Source organism: Narcine bancroftii, chromosome 12 (assembly GCF_036971445.1).
Source record: "Narcine bancroftii isolate sNarBan1 chromosome 12, sNarBan1.hap1, whole genome shotgun sequence".
In the NCBI taxonomy this organism is placed as follows: Eukaryota; Metazoa; Chordata; class Chondrichthyes; order Torpediniformes; family Narcinidae; genus Narcine; species Narcine bancroftii.
This window is the reverse complement of record NC_091480.1, coordinates 39,315,273-39,335,020: the sequence shown is the minus strand read 5'-3', so window position 1 is coordinate 39,335,020 and position 19,748 is coordinate 39,315,273.

Below are 19,748 nucleotides of genomic sequence, written 5' to 3'. Positions count from 1 at the left end.
CTGAGGAGATTCTATACGTCACTGAAGACTCTCACAAACTTCTACAGGTGTTCTGTGGAGAGTATTCTGGCTGGTCGCATCACTGCTTTATGGAGATGCCAGCTCTCAGGACAAGAATAAACTCCAGAGGGTTGTTAATTCTGCCTGCAACATTCAGAGGCACCAGACCTCACTCCATTGAGGACGTCTACATGAGACGGTGTCTTATAAAAGCAGCCTCTATCCTCAAAGACCCCCAACACCAGGCCATGCCCTCTTCACTCTGCTATCATCAAGTAAAAGGTACAGGAGCCTAAGGATAAGCACTTAAAAAGGTCATGTGATGATGTGAGGAGAGTAGCAGTGAAGCCTCAGAGCTCCAGTGAAGGCAGAACAAAATACAAGAAAGAAAAAAATTCAAAAACATGCTCCAGACAACAGAGGAAGAGAGAAGAAAGCAGAGGGAAGAAAGATAAAAGACCCCCACAGAAGAAAACAAGGATTCCAGTGCTGCGGGATGTTGGGGAGTAACAAGCTTGTGGGTGGAGATCAGCAGGGCCTACTCGAGGCTGCATCAGGAAGAGATTGCAGGCTGCTCTCCTTGGGAGGTGAGGCATCCAGAAGTGAACCGGGGGAAACGGCAGGCAACAAAGAGCCTGTGAAACATGGAGAGTAGAGCGGGACGTTGTGACGCCAGGAGAAGGTTAGAAGCAGCAGCGATGATGAGGCGAGAAGCAGCGAGGCCGGTAAAAACATGGGCAATCTTGAGCTGGTGGCAGCGGGCAGGAGCAAATTTGCAGGCAGCATTTGAGGTGAGGAACCTGCGAATTGCAGAGATACCAGCGAACCATCATGGCAACCAGGGAGTGTCAGAAGCGGCGGCGGCAGCGACGACGAGGCATGCAGTGGTGAGAACGGTAAAGGTGCAGGTGACTGCAGGGTGGGAGCAGAGTTGCAGACATCATCGGGAGTGTGACCCGACCTGTGGCTCAGATGGAGCCCCGCGGGCAGCAGGCGGAACAAGGAAGTGGTGGGAATGAGGTGCCATCTACAAGGTCGAGGAGCAGCAGCACCGGGAGCGACCTTTAGGGAAGGGAGGAGAGCAACTGGGAGGGAGTCCTGTTTCTGCAATGGGTGAAGGTGTCAGAGGGGTGCATAGAGGAAGCAGAGAAACCCTGCTTGGAGGGTTTCAAGGAAGTAGTGGAGGCAGTAGTGGGAGCCTCAGAAGTTGGATTAAATAACGTACTGAGGGGTCTGTCAGTGGTCATAGGGGATGTCAAAAGGGCCATGGCTGACCTGTCAGGGAGGGTCACGGGCATGGAGGATAGGGAAGAGAAGGTAGGGAATTGTGTGGAGTGTTTAGGGAATTAGAGGGATGTGTGGATCAAAGAGAGGGAGGACATTTTGGAAAAATTGGATGCATTGGAGAACTTTAAAAGGAGAAAGTATATTAAGATTGTGGGGGTAAAAGAGGGGGTGGAGAAGAATGCCCCATAAAATTTTTTAAAGAGTGGATCACAGGGGTCCTGAATAGGAATAGGGTGGGGGAGATTTACGGACAGAAAGGGTATACTGGTCTTTCTTCCCTAAACCAAGTCCAGGACAACAGCCCCAGTCGATTCTGATAAAGTTTGACGAGATTGGGGGCAGCAAGGTTCTCTTTTTCCTAATCATTAGCTTGGCACTGTTGAAAAGGAGAAAGGAGTTTGGCAGAGCAAAAAAATTCCTGCGGAGCAAGGGAGTGGGCTACAGATTATTGCACCCGGCGATATTGAAGGTATTGAGGCCATGAGTGGATAAAAAATTATTTGTGGAAGTGAAGGAGACCATGAACTCCCTGGAAGCCATGCAGAAAGATGTCCAAATAGGACACTAAGTCGGACGAGAGGGGTCCTTACTGTGTACATACATTCAATGTTGTAAAAAGTAAAGAGCATTTGGTTTTGTTCAAAGTAACGGTTAGAGGGTTAATGATGTTTAAATGTTGGGATCTCAGAATAGCTGTAGGAGAGGTGGAAATTAGACTGGTGCTGTGGGCATGCCTCAGTTTAGTGGGGGAATTGGCACCCACTCTCTGGTTAGTGGTGCTGGGAGGAATAGGGGAAGTTTAGGGGAAGGAAGGAGAAAGAAGTGATTAATTGGGAGTTTATATTGTATTGTGTTGATTTGTTATACATGGTTCTTCTAATTTATAAAGGTTTTAGTTTGAGCATGGGCATTTGTCTCAAATGTTGGGGGAGGAAAAATGGGCAGAAGATACGAGTCAAAGGAAAATGTACAGGGTGGGTAAGGATATGGGGACAAGCCTGAGGTAATGGACAAGGAAATTAAATTTGTAAGTTTCAATGTCATTGGGATTAATGGAACAGTGAAGAGAAAGAGGGTCTTGGCACACCTTACAAAATGCAAGCAGATATAATGTTTCTGCAAGAGATTCACCTTACACAGTTACAACACATAAAGTTAAAGGGGTGGGGGGTGGGTGGGTCAAGTGGTAGCATCTTCCTTTACTTCCAGAGCCAGGGGAGTGGCCATACTGATAGAAAAGAATGTTCCAGTGAGGGTCCAGGAGGTGGTCACTGACCCGACATGATACATTTTTAAATATACTCAGAATCCTGGACTCTGATAAATGTGTCTGCCCCGAATTTTGAAGATGAAAATCTTATAAAAGATATATTTTTCACAGATGTCTGGAGAAGGCTGAACCTGAGGGAAAATGATTACTCATTTTACTCAAGACAACATGATTCCTACACCTGAATTGATTTTTCTCTGGTATCAGTCCAATTGGAGGGAGGATTGTGGCTACTGTTGGACCATTCATCTTTGTCCTTATCCATTATAATGCCAGCTAAGCAGGACTCGATGTATAGATGGTGCCTCGATGTATAGATGATGCTGCTGTTGGGAAAACCGGAATGTTGTAGCTTTGTTAGAGCTCAGATAGAATTGTTCGGTGAGATCAACTGTCCCTCTGCTGAGGATAACTTCCTGATATGGGTCACATTAAAGGCTTATTTAAGGGACAAGATAACTGGATACACCAAGAGTATTAAAAAAGAATGTGAAAAAGATCAACGATTTGGAATTGGAAAGGTCAGGCATGGAAGAGAAGTACAGACACTTGGTGAATAAGAACCTCAAGTACAATACACTGCAAATGAGTAAGATGGAAAAGTTTATCTTCAGATCTAGGCAGCAGTTCTATGAGCTGGGGGAGAGGGCCCACAAAGTCCTGAGCTTGTGACTACTCCAAACATCCCATGGTTTTGGTCCTTCTGATATTTAGATGGAGAACATTTCTTCTCTTCCAGTCTAAAACGCAGACAGTAGGATAATTTACAATCAGTAGAGGATTCAGGAGGTGCTGGATTGGTGAAGGTGCAGGTCAGCATGCTGGTGGTAACTGATGTTGGGTGTTTGTACCAGCTGCAGGGGCCAGGGTGCTTTCAACTGTAGCAGGCAAACAGAGAGAAAGAAAAGGGGAAAAGAAGTGGGATACACTTCACACCCATTCTGTTGCAGTGTAATTTGTGTGGGATCCAAACACCAGAAGCCTCCTAACATTCCACTCATTGTTACTCAATGCAATAAATGTAAGGGAGCTCATCAATGAAGCCTTGTTCTCTCTTACAATCTGTCATATGTTGTGAACAGGGACCTTCACACTGGAAATCTTCAGAATAACTCCATGTATATTGAAAATGGCCAGGCTACTTACTGCTATTTTTATTCAATTTTATTAATAGTTCCTGACTCATTTCCTCTTGAATATGTACTGATTTACAGAACTATTAGTTCAGATGCAAAAATGGAGCCAATGAGAGATTGTGTGGCTGCACTTCAGAAGAAAGTTGTAATGGTTCAATTGGAGCCAAACAAAGAAATTACTTGAATGAATTCCCATCATGAGGCAAGTTTGAAGCTGCTAGACGTGAAAGGCACATCTTGAAATCTTTTGGTCTTCTTGTGGAAGGAATTATCCTCAAGTTAATGCTGTGGTTAATGCATTTGAGTGTACAGGACCACTCAGTGAGGGACGCATCCTTAGAAGGAAATTTAAGTGATCCAGTAATAGCTTAAATTAAGAAATCATCCCTATATGGTGAGTGGGCATCGCTCATGGCCCTAATGGCTGTGGATTTAAGAGCTTTGCAATGTTACCTGTCTGGCAGGTATGTCCTATTTAAGTAAAGAGACTAAAAGTGTAAACAATACTCCAGGTGGAGTCTCACCAATTTGGTCTCACCAGTTGCAATGCATCTTCATTCCCATTCTCAAATCCTCACACAAATAAGGGCCAATATTTCATTGCCTTCCTGAACCCTTGCTGAAATTGCACGCTGCTTTTCAGTGACAAGAACACTCAAGTCCCTTTGAACATCAACATTACCCAATCTCCTACCATTTAAAAATATTCTGCTTTTCTGTTATGTACACCAAGGTGGATAACCTATCATTTTCCCACAGTACATTCCATCTGTCCTTGCCCATCTGGTCTGCACTGTAAGTAGAAATTCCCCAGCAAAGCTCTAGAATTGCAGGGATCTTAATTTCATGATTTCTACCTCAAATTGTACATTTTTAACAATGGAAAATGTAAGAAGGCAGAACTCGTTCAATCCAGTTTCTAGGCAACTGTGCTATGATACAATTGCTAGACCATTACCTGAGTTTATGGTTAGATGGTGACAGAGTTCTCTTTCAAACATGGATTTCTACCATTTCAATAACAGGATAATGAACACCCAGTTACCTGACTCCAAAACGATAGCTTCACTCTGAGATGAGAGTTTATCACTTTGAACCACAATCAGACAGAAACCTTTGAAAACAATTGTGATTCACACTCAAGCCCTATCTCTTCATGAACTTTCTAATTAAAATGAGCTTTAAGAAGTTTTGGGACAGAGTTCTGATATCAGTGTGTCTGCCCCTAAAGTTTAATAGTTTTGTCAGCATCTGTCAATCATTTGTCAAAAGCACTTCTGAACCAATGCCCCTCCACAGCTTTTCTTTCCTTCCAGAGCTTGTCATAGCAGTCCCAGGTCTTTCAGGTTTATTAATTGTTGCATTTCTCACAGATCAAATGCCTGTTTGATTCTATGGTTTTACCACAGGAAGACACAGAATCATCCCAAGAATTGCATGATGCTAGTTTAGGGGGTTATATTACAAATACATTTCCAGATTGTCTGTGGTTTTACAACATTCACAATTACACCAACACATAAAAAAGTTTAAAAAAATCATGATTGTATGAATTTGAAAAAAAATGACGTTATGAAATGGTGTCTTAAAAGCAAAAGTAAGAAATCTGTAATAAATGAGTGAGCCATCCCTGGTTCTCCTCCATCCTAGTCCAACTAATTAGGAGGCCCTCTCTCTGCAGCTTTGAGTGTGTGCGTAATATTGTTGTTTCTGCGACAGAATTTTCTTGCATTATTCTCTGGCTAAACAATACAGTGAGATATCCCAAGGGGCTTCGCAGTAACTTGAGCGAACACAACTTTTAACAAATCACATGAAGAGAGGGGAGAACATGTATGTGCCTGGCTTTTTATCCTCAAATCTACAGAGGAAGATTTGAAACAACAACATTCTGACTCCTGGACAACAGAACTGCCAGCAAAGCCACAGTAAGACCAGGATACAAACTAAGAATGAAAGAAACAGAAACAGGGTGTGGTGCACTGTTAGCCAGAATCAGACACACAAAGATAAAGACTGTACAACAGCCTTTAATCCACAAAGACTTCCACAGAGCCAGGCTGGCTGTGGCTGCAGCAACTCTGAGTGAGGCCTCGGGAGGCCGGCGCAGGCTTATATCCTGGAGGGTGATTGACATCCGACCGGGTGGGGCTTGATCCATTCAGGCCGACTGATTGACAGCCGCCCAGGTGTTGTCCTATCCCCTTACACTCCTGCAGGTACAGAGGTTGGCCCCTGCAGTAGGCCAGTGGTGTACCACCACACAGGGATAGCCCATTCTGCCTGCTCTACTGTTCAGAAAGATTAAGGCTGACATATGAGCTCAGCATCACTTCCCTGCATTAACTCCAAATTCCTCACTTCCTAAAAAATATAACAGTCCATTATCTCTAATGCACTCAATGACGGAACCTCCACAAACCTCTTGGGTTGAGATAAGGTTCACTGTTGGCTGCATGAAGAAATTTCTCCTTGGAGAAAACCACACGGTGGTTAGTGCAACACTACTACAGCATCAGAGTTTGTACGTTTTCCTCATAAGCTGTGTGGGTTTTCTCTGGGTGCTCTGGTTTCCTCCCACCCTCCAAAACATATTGGGTTGGTAGGTTAATTAAGCGTAATTGGGTGGCATACATCTTATGGGACAGAAGGGCCTTCTATCATGCTGTATTTTCAATTAAAAAAAAATCTGATATAGTAACAGGCCCTTCTGCCCTGTGTTTGCATTGATCATGCCCATGGTCTATATCCCTTCATTCCCTGTGTGATTATGTGTCTGTCCAAATGCCTATTAAACATTGCTATCAGATCTCCCTCCACCACTGCACCGGCACTGTATTCAAGACATTTATAAATAAATATCTTGTAAATCTCCTTTTAACTTTTCCTTCTTTCACCTTAAATCTGTGCCTTCTTGAATTTGATATTTCCACCCTGGGTAAAAATAGTCTGACTCTTCATGAAGAGTCCTGTTATATCTTTCACCTGAACAGCTGACCTCTTAATTTTGAGATGGTGACCCCTGGTTGCAGATACTCCTGCTAGGGGAAGCATCATCCTGTTTTGAGCCTGTCCAGCCCATATGAACTTTGTATGTTTTAATGTGATCACTTTTCATTTTTCTAAATTCAAGAGGATACAAAGCTTTCCTCACACGACAAGCAGGTCGTCCCATGTATTAACATGGTGATACACTGTGCTCTTATTTGACCAAGTGGGCATGAACAACATAAACACTTTCAGAAAGCTGTCTAGGCATATTCAGAAAGTTAGTTAACAATGAGCGACTTGAGTTTGACAATTTGTTTTTGGTTTCCAATACTATTTTTGTAATAGATCAACTCTCTTTGGGGTAGAGTTCTTGATTCTTCCAGAGACTCTTGTTACATCATAGACAAGCAATAATAGAAATTCACCAATACAATGTCATCTTCAAAAAAAGTTTTTTTATTACTAACTACTTGTGGCAGCCCCTTGCAGCCCTATCGGGGTACCTCACAAAATGAAGGACGAACGCGACGATCCAGCATGAGGCCCACAGCGCAGCCCTGAAATTGGCCACAACTAAAGGAGCCGAACTGGCCTATCAAGGAAAGCAGATCGCAAATGCACCAATCAGCACTGAGGGGGCTTTGACCACACCCCTCAGTTTGAGAATAAAACCTGGGCTGTGGGCCCAATAAAGCTCAGTGTTAAATACACTCAACTGGGTTTTGTGTCGTTCTTTCTGGAAACAGCGTCTTCTTTCTGAGCTTACCTACATACATATGGCTCCACAGAGCCATAGCCTGTAGCAACTAGCTACATATTAATAATATATTTAAATTAACTCTAAACTTAACTCCAACTATGCGCAAGTGTGTGTGTGGATTACCCAAACCATTACAGCTTAGGCACAATTCTGAAAAGTCAAATTCAAAGTTTAGTTTTAGAAATTTTGTGTTGAAATGCAGAATTTTAAAAACTGTTGTTCAGAAGTAATTATGTAGTTGCGACACTGAGTCATCAGACTTCTCAAAACTCATGAATTCTTGTTGAGATGTTTTCAGAAAAATGTTTCTTCATATGAATGATTTGTCGCAACTTCCCACTTTCTTGTGAAGCTTGTGACCTCCACAATGCTTTCACAGACCCAGGCAGTTCGGAAGTGTATACCACTTGAGAAAATTACTTACAATTTAAGAGACAAATACTATATATTTTGGAAGATGTGGAACCCTTGGGTCTCTTGTCTCATTTTTACTCTTCTTTTATCTTTCTTATTTTTGTAGGGGGATAGAGGGGGTAGGGGAGGAGGGTGGTATATGGGGGGCAGCTTATCTTTTTTTCTTTTATACACCACATGCATTTGCATTGTTTTGAATGATCTTTAATTATGTGTTTTGTTGTGTGATTTTAAACTAATAAATAAAATTGTTAAAGACAGACCCAGGCAAGGGTCAGGCGAAGTACCCATCAAAATGGTCATGATCCAGATGCAAGCATGATCTTTCTTTCTTTACCCAGATATGGGTCAGCCAGAAGTGACAATTACGATGGGCACAATATTACTGCTCTCTCTTGAGAAAGGGAAAAGCAGGAGTGACCATCTTCTCCCAACATCACTTTAATTCTGGGTCTTCAGGTGATTTTCTGAAGAACTAAAATGCTGCTTTCTGAAGGGTCTAAAATCACATGACTGGCTTGAACAATACTGGTTTGTTTCATTTCTGAAAGACACAAGTCAACAAGCAGATGGCCCCTTCTCCAAACATCTCTGAGTAAACATCCATTGTTTCAGGTTTTCCAATGAGCAAAGTAATGCTGGTTGTATGGTTCTGAACATAGGTGACTTTGCATCAGGGTTTCAAGATGTGTGTGTCTTTCCCTGACCAACCCACAAAGTAACCCAGTAAAATATAGAATATAATAATGAAGAAAAAGCCTGGAACACTCTAAAGAGTTGGAGTGACGTGCCTCTATTTAGAACCTCAGGCAGTAAAGGCCTAATGTACCAAGGGTAATTATTTGCTGAAGCTTTATATTATATTACAAGGATACCTACAGTCTTCTTCTTTGGCTTGGCTTCGCGGACGAAGATTTATGGAGGGGGTAAAAAGTCCACGTCAGCTGCAGGCTCGTTTGTGGCTGACAAGTCCGATGCGGGACAGGCAGACACGATTGCAGCGGTTGCAAGGGAAAATTGGTTGGTTGGGGTTGGGTGTTGGGTTTTTCCTCCTTTGCCTTTTGTCAGTGAGGTGGGCTCTGCGGTCTTCTTCAAAGGAGGTTGCTGCCCGCCAAACTGTGAGGCGCCAAGATGCATGGTTTGAGGCGTTATCAGCCCACTGGCGGTGGTCAATGTGGCAGGCACCAAGAGATTTCTTTAGGCAGTCCTTGTACCTTTTCTTTGGTGCACCTCTGTCACGGTGGCCAGTGGAGAGCTCGCCATATAACACGATCTTGGGAAGGCGATGGTCCTCCATTCTGGAGACGTGACCCATCCAGCGCAGCTGGATCTTCAGCAGCGTGGACTCGATGCTGTCGACCTCTGCCATCTCGAGTACTTCGACGTTAGGGGTGTAAGCGCTCCAATGGATGTTGAGGATGGAGCGGAGACAACGCTGGTGGAAGCGTTCTAGGAGCCGTAGGTGGTGCCGGTAGAGGACCCATGATTCGGAGCCGAACAGGAGTGTGGGTATGACAACGGCTCTGTATACGCTTATCTTTGTGAGGTTTTTCAGTTGGTTGTTTTTCCAGACTCTTTTGTGTAGTCTTCCAAAGGCGCTATTTGCCTTGGCGAGTCTGTTGTCTATCTCATTGTCGATCCTTGCATCTGATGAAATGGTGCAGCCGAGATAGGTAAACTGGTTGACCGTTTTGAGTTTTGTGTGCCCGATGAAGATGTGGGGGGGTTGGTAGTCATGGTGGGGAGCTGGCTGATGGAGGACCTCAGTTTTCTTCAGGCTGACTTCCAGGCCAAACATTTTGGCAGTTTCCGCAAAGCAGGACGTCAAGCGCTGAAGAGCTGGCTCTGAATGGGCAACTAAAGCGGCATCATCTGCAAAGAGTAGTTCACGGACAAGTTTCTCTTGTGTCTTGGTGTGAGCTTGCAGTAGATCCCTTGGAACACCACACCTTTCAATCTCTCACCATTTTCAAAACAGGCCACTTTTAACTTCTCCAAATCTCAATTGCATTTCATCTTCCCTATTATCCATTCACCTGTCCTGCATGCACAGTATATTGACCATAACCTCTCTACATTCTCCTGAACCCATTGACCACAGTATCACTAGCAGACTTTTTAAACTTGGTCCCCCATCTAAATCATTGGTGTATATTCCAGCAGCTGTAGCATCGGAATAGTTCCAACTCCCAACCTGACCATGATCCATTTATCATTTCTTTCTTTTCAATATTTTTATTGGCTTCATCAAATAAATGTGGCGTAGGTTCTTGACAACAAAAGAAAATATTAATAAATCTTATATAGTGATAAAAATGGTTTTGAAACCCTACGTTATGTTGAAAAGAAGTTAAAAACCCCACTGTACTAGTTATCTAATTATTGATCCCCTCCTTTCAGAGGCCTACTGGCTTAACAAAAACTAATAATAAACAATGGGCTCAACAACCAGAAATGAATTATTCTTACAGATTTTGAAAGGAATCCCATAAAGAAACAAAGCTAAGATTCACTTCAATAGTGGAGCTTCTATTTTATTTCCAAAGTCAGACATGCCGTCGTATCAGACAACCATTGAGTATGAGTGGGAGGGGCCACATCTTTCTATCTCAGCATGGTCTTCTCGCGATAAGGGAGGCAAATGCAACTACGTGGGATTGTGAAGCAGTCAATAACAGAGCTGTTGGCCCACTTATTCCAAGGAGAGTAAGAAAAGGATTTGGAGTCAAATGAATATTAAGAACTAAAGACAAGGTACAAAATACCCCTTCCCAAAAACTGGAAAGAGAAGGACAGAGCCAGAACATATGGTACAGTGAACCTTCTTCAGTTATACATTTATCACATTTAGAAGAGAGAGTAGAATAGAATTTAGCAACTACTGTTTTCTGTCCTTTAACTATTCTTCAATCCATCTCCAATTTTGTGTAACATCTTGTAGGAAGTTTATATACAGTACATCTGTTCTATTTATTGAAACCAAAAAATTCCAAAAGAGTTTTCAACCATGAATTTCCTGTAATAAATCCATATTGGCTCTGCAAAATACTATTAAGTGCCCTGTTACAATTTCTTCAGTAATAGATATCAGGCTAACTGGCTGTAGCGTAGATACAAGCTCACATTCGACTGGAAGGAGAACTAACGCTTTTATTAGCTTACAACACAGGTAGGGTTCATGAACAGGCTTCAGATGGGTTCTGGGTTTAGACAGAAAACCGTTACATACGAGCCCCAGGGGGAGGAGCCGGGAGGTGGGACCAGTCGTCGGTACAGGATACTTCTAGTGAATCCCAGTTCACTACATTCACCCCTTCCTTCAGAATTAATGGTCTGCGGATGAAGAGAGTGAGGATCAAAAGCTGGTAGTAGACACAGAAGAGAAACACTTACAATCTTATTTACAGATTCAGGCGGTCCGGGGGTCTGGAGATCCTGGTGGTGTGTCTTAGCACCGGGGGGCCTTGTGCTCTTTGAGTCTCCTGGTCCACCTGTGATGGAAGGGTAGTGGGCTGGGAATCTGGCTCAACGATAGAGGGGGATTCACTGTCCTCCTGAACCGGGTCCCCTGAAGCCCTGAGAGGGGGTGGGGATAAAAAGCTCGGTAGCTTGTGGGGCACCTGAGACAACAGATCCTCGGTTCCGGTGGGTGCCAGGTCCCTGATGGAGACGAGTTGCATCAGTACCTGATGGTGAGGGGCATCGCATCCAGCAGGATGACCAGTTACAACTCCCGGGGGAAACGGGCAGGTTGAAAAAGAGAACACCATGACCTGGAAGCCTGTCAAACTTGCCCTGAAGCAAAGAGGCCTTCCAGACTCATGCTGGCAGGGTGTCCTCTCCCTCACGCTCCACTCAATTCGGTTGCTATTTTGCACTGCGACCAATGCTACTCCTCAGGAGCTCATGTTTACATTTGACAGAAGGTCGGCATCAGGGACTACACTCCCAGCCTGCCTCACTAGCCCTGGTCCAGTCCTTCTCAAGAAGCACGTGATGAGAAGCAAGACCCACTCCCTGGTGGAAAGGGTGAAACTACTTCATGCCAACCCCACGTACACATACGTGGAGTAACCAGGTAGCTTGTGGGGCACCTGAGACAACGGATCCTCAATTCCGGTGGGTGCCAGGTCCCTGATGGAGACTGTGTCCTCCTGCCACCTGGTTACTCCACATAGCTGTTGGCATGGAGCAGTTTCACCCTTTCCACCATGGGGTGGGTCTTGCTTCTCCTCATGTGCTTCTTGAGAAGGACCGGACCAGACTTCCCTTTGCGTGGCAGACCCTCGCCCAGTGTCTCTTCTTCCCACAGCTGGAGTATAGCGGGCACGGGGGTGCTGCCCCTTGCCACAGAAAAAGCACTCCCGGCTTGGGAAGCGGCAGCCGCTAGAGTGGGGGCCACTGTAACGGGAGCAGCTGGTCCTTGGAGGTGCTCACCCGAGAGCGCGTGTTCGCTGGCCTCAAGGTCGTCTTCTCGTGATTTGGCCATCTCGACGTGGCTAGCGCGGTCTTTCGTTCCTGACTCGAGCAGTTACTGCCTCATATACCTCGACTGGAGTCCTGCGACTAGAGTGTCCCGGATCTGTTCATCTTCCTGGACATCGCCCATAACAGCCTTGTACCTGCACTTCTTAGCCAGCATCTGCAGGTCCAGCAGGTAGTTGTTGATTGACTCTCTGGGCTGTTGGTGGCGTAGGGCGAGCCGGTGTCTCACTAGGACCTTGCTTGGGGCCTTCATGTAGTGAGTCTTCAGCACCTCGACGGCGGATTTGTATGTCAGGCAGTCTCAGACAGCTGTGTACCCCTTCGTCCCTACCCTTGAAATGAGCGCCGACCTCTGGAGCTTGTCTGTATGAAAGACATCCCTGGTCGCATTCAGATAGGCCTGGAAGCAGTCTAGCCAATATGCGAACTCCTCAGCCGCGTCGGGAGACTGGGGGTTTATTAGCAACAAACTGGGCTTGAGCAATGTCTCCATCCTTGTTTGTAACCTAATAAAATTGTAGCTCACACTCGACTGAAGGGAGAACAAACATTTTTATTAGCTCACAACACAGGTAGGGTTCATGAACAGGCTTCAGAGGGGTTCTTGGTTTAGGTGTGAAACCAGGGTTATATATGGGCCTTCAGGGGAGCAGCCGGGAAGCGAGACCAGTCATTAGTACAGCACACTTCTTGTGAATCACAGTTCAGTACACTGGCCTGTTGATTCTGTTTTCCCCTGTCTCCTTTAGTAGATAGTAAGAACATATTTACTACTTTCCAATTTGTGAGAATTGTTCCAGAGCCTATGTCATTTGGAAGAATGACAACAAGTGAATCGACCGTCTCCATAGCTACCTCGATCAAAACCTTGAATGCAGGTCATCATTCCTGTATTGCCCTTCAGTCCCCTAATTCTCCAATGCTCGATTTTTAAAAAATTAATGCTAATTTCTTTGAGCATCTCATTAACTCCATACCTATTGTTCTCTGTCAAGGATCTGACTGTTGACTTCAGGAAGGGAAAACCAGAGGTATACGATCCAGTAATCATTGGGGTATCAGAGGTGGAGAGGCTGAGCAAATTTAAGTTCTTGGGGGGGGTCACTATCTCGGAGGATCTTTCTTGGATCCAACATGCTAATGCTATCATGAAGAAAGCACGTCAGCGCCTCTACTTCCTCAGGAGTTTGCAGAGATTTGGTCTGACATCAGAAATCCTGGCAAATTTCTGCAGAGGTGGGGTGGAAAGTGTGCTGACAGACACAAAATACTTGAAAGTAAAAAAATTGTTACAAGATGCCTGAAATATGAAATAAAAAAATTAGAAAATTCTGGAAATCTGAGGTTATTAAATTTAAATTTAAGACATGGTGAGGTCAGGTCATTTGATTAGTGGGTTAATGAAGGTAGTAGGAGAGTCTACTCCTCACTATCTCTGGCGGTGATCCTTCTCTCTGTCCACTTATGCTGAAGGAAGTAATATTTTCAAGTCTGATAAAAGACACGGCTGTTATTTTGATTCCAATAACAACTGTAAGCGTTTTAGAGCAAATGGTGTCAGTCTTGCCATCAAAAAAGTTTAATGGTTACTTTGGGAGTATTCAAAATAAATGTTATAAACTGAGGTCTTCATATTATCCAATCCTGAAGGAATATTTGGCAGGATGTACATTGTATATTCCCAACCAAGTGAGCTGGCAACGCCTTGAATTCTGACTTGAAAAACACTGGGTTTGGTTGTTTGAGGGTTTATCAGAATCCCCAAACAATCAAAATGTTCTTCTTTGGCTTGGCTTCGCGGACGAAGATTTATGGAGGGGGTAAAATGTCCACGTCAGCTGCAGGCTCGTTTGTGGCTGACAAGTCCGATGTGGGACAGGCAGACACGGTTGCAGCGGTTGCAGGGGAAAATTGGTTGGTTGGGGTTGGGTTTTTAACCCGCATTGGAAAAGAACAAACCTTGCCACTGAATCTTCTTTTCTCGGAGCAATTCACAAATTTTTGATTCTTTTACTTTTAATTTGTATTTTATAAATTAATTGCATCCTGCATTTATATAGCACTTTAGGGAAGTGTCACATCCATGACAGTTCTTGAGATTATAATCCGATAAGCATTGTGCAGTCACATTGGGTAATCCAAAACCTGGTCTCAGAGGTGGTTTTTAGGGAAGAGAGTAAGGAAGGATTGGAGAGGTTTAGGATGGAAATCTAGAGCTTCACTTTAGGAAATTTTCACCTTACTACAGTGACCTCCTGTGATGCCCAATTTGGTGTGAGATGTCGAGCTGCTTAGCCATTGATGTATTTGGTAGTTGGAAGATTAATAGCCTGCAAATTCTATCATTCAGTGTGTTGACTCTTAAACTGCTTTGTGACACTGAGAGTTGGCTGATATTATGGTTTTACTGGCATCAATGATAGAATTTGCCATCTATTTCCAGGTTAGTGATGCCTGACAGAGCCTTTGGATGGTGTTCAACAGCATGTAGTACACACCCAGAACCATCTTCTCCAAGTTCATGACACTGGACAGCACAAACTTTGGACATTGCATTCAGTGGACAGTTTGTTCTGAAAACAGTGTAGCCGGTGGACAATGTTCTGTGGATAGTGTGGTGCATTGTCTGGACAGTAAGAGAAGTCTGTAAACAGTGAGATCTGGGTCTTTCTGCCCTTTGGATTGGAACATTATCTGAGGATTTGTAAATGATGCTGAACATTGTGCAGTCATCAGCAAAAGTCCTCCTTCTAAGTTTCTAGTTGAAGGAAGAACACTGATGAATCGGCTGAAGATGCCTGGGATACTAACATGAGGAAATGCTGCAGAATTGTCCTCAGGCTGAGATGACTGAGCTCCAACCAGTAAAGGGATTTCCTCCTGATTTCCACTGTCTCCCGTTTGGCCAAGCTGCTTGATGACATTCTTGATCAATGCTGCCTTGGTGTTACTTCACCACCCTTAGCTCTGTGCCTTTGTCCACATTTGGATCAAGGCTGCAAGGAGAATAGCTGAGTGAATTCAGCGCAACCCAAACTGACCTTCTGAGAGCAAGTTGTGGCTAAACACATAACTTCTTGAGAGCATCATCGATTATTTTTTCCATCACTTTGATGATGAGCAAGAATCTACTCGTGGGGCAGTTATGGGTTGGCTTGGATTTCTCTGGCTTCTTTTGGACAGAACATGTCTGAGTAATATTTCCACATTGTCAGGTCAGTGTTGTAGCTGAACTGGACCAGTTTGGCCAAAGGCATACTATTGCTGGAGCACAGGTCTTTGGTGAATGTTGTTGGGGCCTTTGTTGTATCCAATGCATTGAGCCATTTCCTGAGATCACGTGGAGTATTTGAATGAACTTAAGATTGGCATCCTGCATGTTGGGAGCCACTAATGCATGGAGTAGTATGGGTTCATCATTCAAGGAGGACCATGCCTGGAAATAAGCAGGAAGTTTCCTTGCCTAACTTTAACTGGATGCCATGGTGGGATCTGGAGTCAATGTTGTGGCTTTCCAGTAGTTTGTTATAACTGAGTGGCTTGCTTAGCCATGTCAGAGGGAAGTGAAGAGTAAAACACATTGCAATGGAACTGGAGTCATGTATGGGCCATCCCAGCTAAGCAGGGTGGATTTCCTTCCTGTCAAGGTGAGTGAAGCAGATGGGTCTTTACAACAATCGACATGATCATCACTGGAGTTTTCAATTCTAGAATTTGAATTCAAATTAATCACCATCAGCCATGGTGGCATTTGAACCCAGGGCTGCACAACCTTGTTGTGGGGTCAAGATGATTCAAACAGATTCTACCACTCAACAGCACATTGGGGGCAAATTATTTTAGTCAATTAGGTTAGCATAGTTAATACAGCACCATCGACCCAGGTTCAAATCCAGCGTTCTCTGCGAGGAGTTTGCACGTTCTCCTCATAAGCAAGTGAATTTCCTCCAGGTGCTCCAGTTTCCCCCCTTGTTCTAAGACGTAAAGGGATACATGGTTACATTGGTTACATGGGTGTATTCAGGCAGCATGGGCCTGTGGGCTGGAATCAAATTAAAAAAAAGATAACTTGCTTGTTTTTAGGGTGTGGGAAAAACATGTTGCACCTGGGGGGGGGGGGGGTGATGCACATGGTCAGAGGGATAACATAGATGGTACTAGGATCGAATGGGAGCAGTGAGGTTGCGGCTCTACTAACTGTGCCACAGTATGGCATTATTTGTTAAGCAATTTTGGCACAAGTCCAGTCTACAACTGACAGCCCTGTGGAGAAGCTGGAATGACAGCATACACATGGGGCCAGTCCCTCTGCCCCCCGCGGAACTAAAAAGTCAGAGAACTAACTGATAAAGCCCCCTCTGTCTGAACTATTGGCAGAACACATTTCTTTGCACTACCAACCAACTGTGACGAGTAATCATTTATTATATTTTATTTTCATACTTATTATCTTTTATTTTTCTTTGCAATATATTAATTATACTTGATTTGTGCTAGTGTGCATTACATAATGGGGAAGTTTCAGCAAGTAAAACAATATTTGAATCTGTATATTGTACTTGAGGATACGACAATTCTCCTTAGCTGTCGATTTTGATGACCTCCCTCAGCAGCAGTGAGCAACCAGCTTTGAAATGTGGCAGAGACCCACAGCAGCAGCAGCCTGCAATGGCCCAGAGGCCACCATGAGGGCCTTCCCTGTGTCAGAGAGAATGGACACAGAATGGGAGGTCACTTCACTGAGCACCTTTGCCCTGTCCACACCAGTGACAGGGACCTCCCAGTGGCCAACCATTTCAGTTTGGTGTCCCACTCCCATACTAACATGTCTGTCCATGGCCTCGTGTACTATCCCACCAAGACCACCTGTAAATTGGAGGAACAACACCTGATTTTTCATTTGACCACTCTCCAGCCGGATAGCATTAACAATTGAATTCTCTGGTTTCTGCTAATCTGCTCTCCTTTCTCCCTCCCTTCCCTTCCCCCCTGTCAGCTCTCCATCCCCTTCCCTCTCTATTCACTGAGCCATCCCCCCTCCCCCTGCTGGCTGCTGTGCCTTCCCTCCCTTCTCCACCTATTACCTCCTGCCTTTGCAACCATGCTCCTCCTCCCCCCACCACCTCCACGCCTCTCCTTTCCACACCCTTCCCTGTCCATTCAGACAGCTATTCCCTCCCCATCTCTTCTCCGTTTCTTTCTCTTGTCCCTCCCAGCCATCAGTAGTGGACCAATCAATTCACAGACACTCAGGTCAAGGTGAAGAGCTTATAAAGGAGTGTATCACCGGTCTCATCGGGGACTGCGAGAGCAGGATGGTGAATGAGAGGAGAAGTGTTTCAAAAGCAGTGGGAGAGGTAGGTGCTTGTTTAAATTTATCCATTGGCTAACTAGCACAGTCAATAAAAAGAAGGTAAGGTCCAGAGGAGCGGACACTGTGTGATGGCACAGTGGTAAAAGTGTGAACTGAAGGTTTAGGTTCGAGAGGCTTCGGTCGAGAGATAAAAGTTGAGGCAAGGTAAGGAGAGGATTTTCAAACTCTTTCCTCTTTCAGGATTTCAGGGTCTGAGTTACAGGGAAAGGTTGTGCAGACTGGGGCTTTTTTCTCTGGAGCGTAGAAGATTGAGGGGGGACTTGATAGAGGTGCTTAAGATTTTAAAAGGGACAGACAGAGTAAACGTGGATAGGCTTTTTCAATTAAGAAAGGGGGAGATTCAAACTAGAGGGCATGGTTTAAGATTGAAGGGGGAAAATTATAAGGGGAACATGAGGGGAAATTTCTTTACGCAGAGGGTGGTGGGGATGTGGAATGAGCTTCCGGCAGACGTGGTCGAGGAAAGACTGGATCGTTACATGGATAGGAGGGGACTAGAGGGGTATGGACCGGGTGCTGGTCAGTGGGGCTAGGAGGGTAAGGATTTGCTACGGCATGGACTAGTAGGGCCGAACTGGCCTGTTCTGTGCTGTAAGTGGTTATATGGTTATATGGTTAATACACAGTGGGAATGGTAGTCAGAGCAGTGATATGCTCTTGTTGCAGAATGTGGGTAGTCAAGAAAGTCAACACCTAATAACTTCATCTGCGAGAAGTGCACCTGACTGCAGCTCCATTCAGACAGTGTTAGGGAGTTGGACAAACTCCAGATCATTTGGTGGGCTCAGGGAGTGATAGACAGGAGCTACAAGGATGCAGTTACACCTAGGAGGCAGGAGGAAGGTAGATGGAAGACAGTCAGGGGAGGGAAAGGAAATAGGCAGTCAGTACAGGGTACCCATGTGGCCATTCCCCTGAGCAATGTAAACGCCCTTGGATACTGCTGAGTGGGATGACCTATCTGGGTCAGGCCAGACCGAGAGCACAGTTGTCTGCTCTGAGCCTCAGAAGGGAAGGGTGAAGTCAGGTCGAGTGATGGTCAGAGGGGACTCGATGGTCAGGGGAACAGGTAGGAGATTCTGCGGCTGCAAAGGAAACTTTGGGATAGTGCGTGGCCACCCAGGTGCTCGAGTCTAGGATGTCTCTGAGCACATGCATAATCATCTTAAGGGGGGGAGGGTGAGCATTCAGAGGTTGTGGTACATATTTGTTCCAATAACATAGGGAGGAGTGGAGTAGAGGTCCTGAAAAGTGAGGTTAGGGAGTTAGGAAAGAGGCTGAAGTGTAGGACCTCAAAGGTGGGAATCTCTGGATTACTCCCAGTGCCATGAGCTGGGCAAGGTCAGAACAGGAAGATAGCACAGACAAATGAGTAGCTGAAGAGATGGTACAGGGGCCAAGGTTTTACGTTCTTGAATCATTGGGACATATTCTGGGGAAGGCGTGTCCTGTTCACGCGAGACTGATGCACCTGAACTGAAGGGGAACCAATATCCTGGCAGGAAGGTTTGCTAATGCTGTTGGGGGAGGGGTTTAAACTAGATTTGCAGGGGGATGGGAACCAAAATGAAGAGGCAGAGGAGAGGAGGTTGGTGCACAAGAAGGGACAGATAGATTGTGTAGCAGGACAGGCAGAAAGGGCAAAATTGGGATGAGTTGCAATGCAACAGGGATCCAGTTAAAAGTAACAAATGCAGGGCTAAAGGTTTTGTATTTAAATGCACACAGCTTAAGGAATAAAGTGGATGACCTTGTAGTACAGATTGGCAGATATGATGTTGTGGCCATCACAGAGTCGTGGCTAAAGGATGGATGCCATTGGGAGCTGAATGTCCAAGGATACACAGAGAATTGAAAGGATAGGCAGGTAAGCAGTAGGTTGGAATGACTCTGTTAGTAAGGAACAACATTAAATCATTAGAAAGCGGAGACTTCAAATCAGAAGATTTAGAATCATTGTGGGTTGAGTTAAGAAATGGCAATGGTAAAAATACACTGATGGCAGTTGAATACAGCCCTCCAAACAGTAGC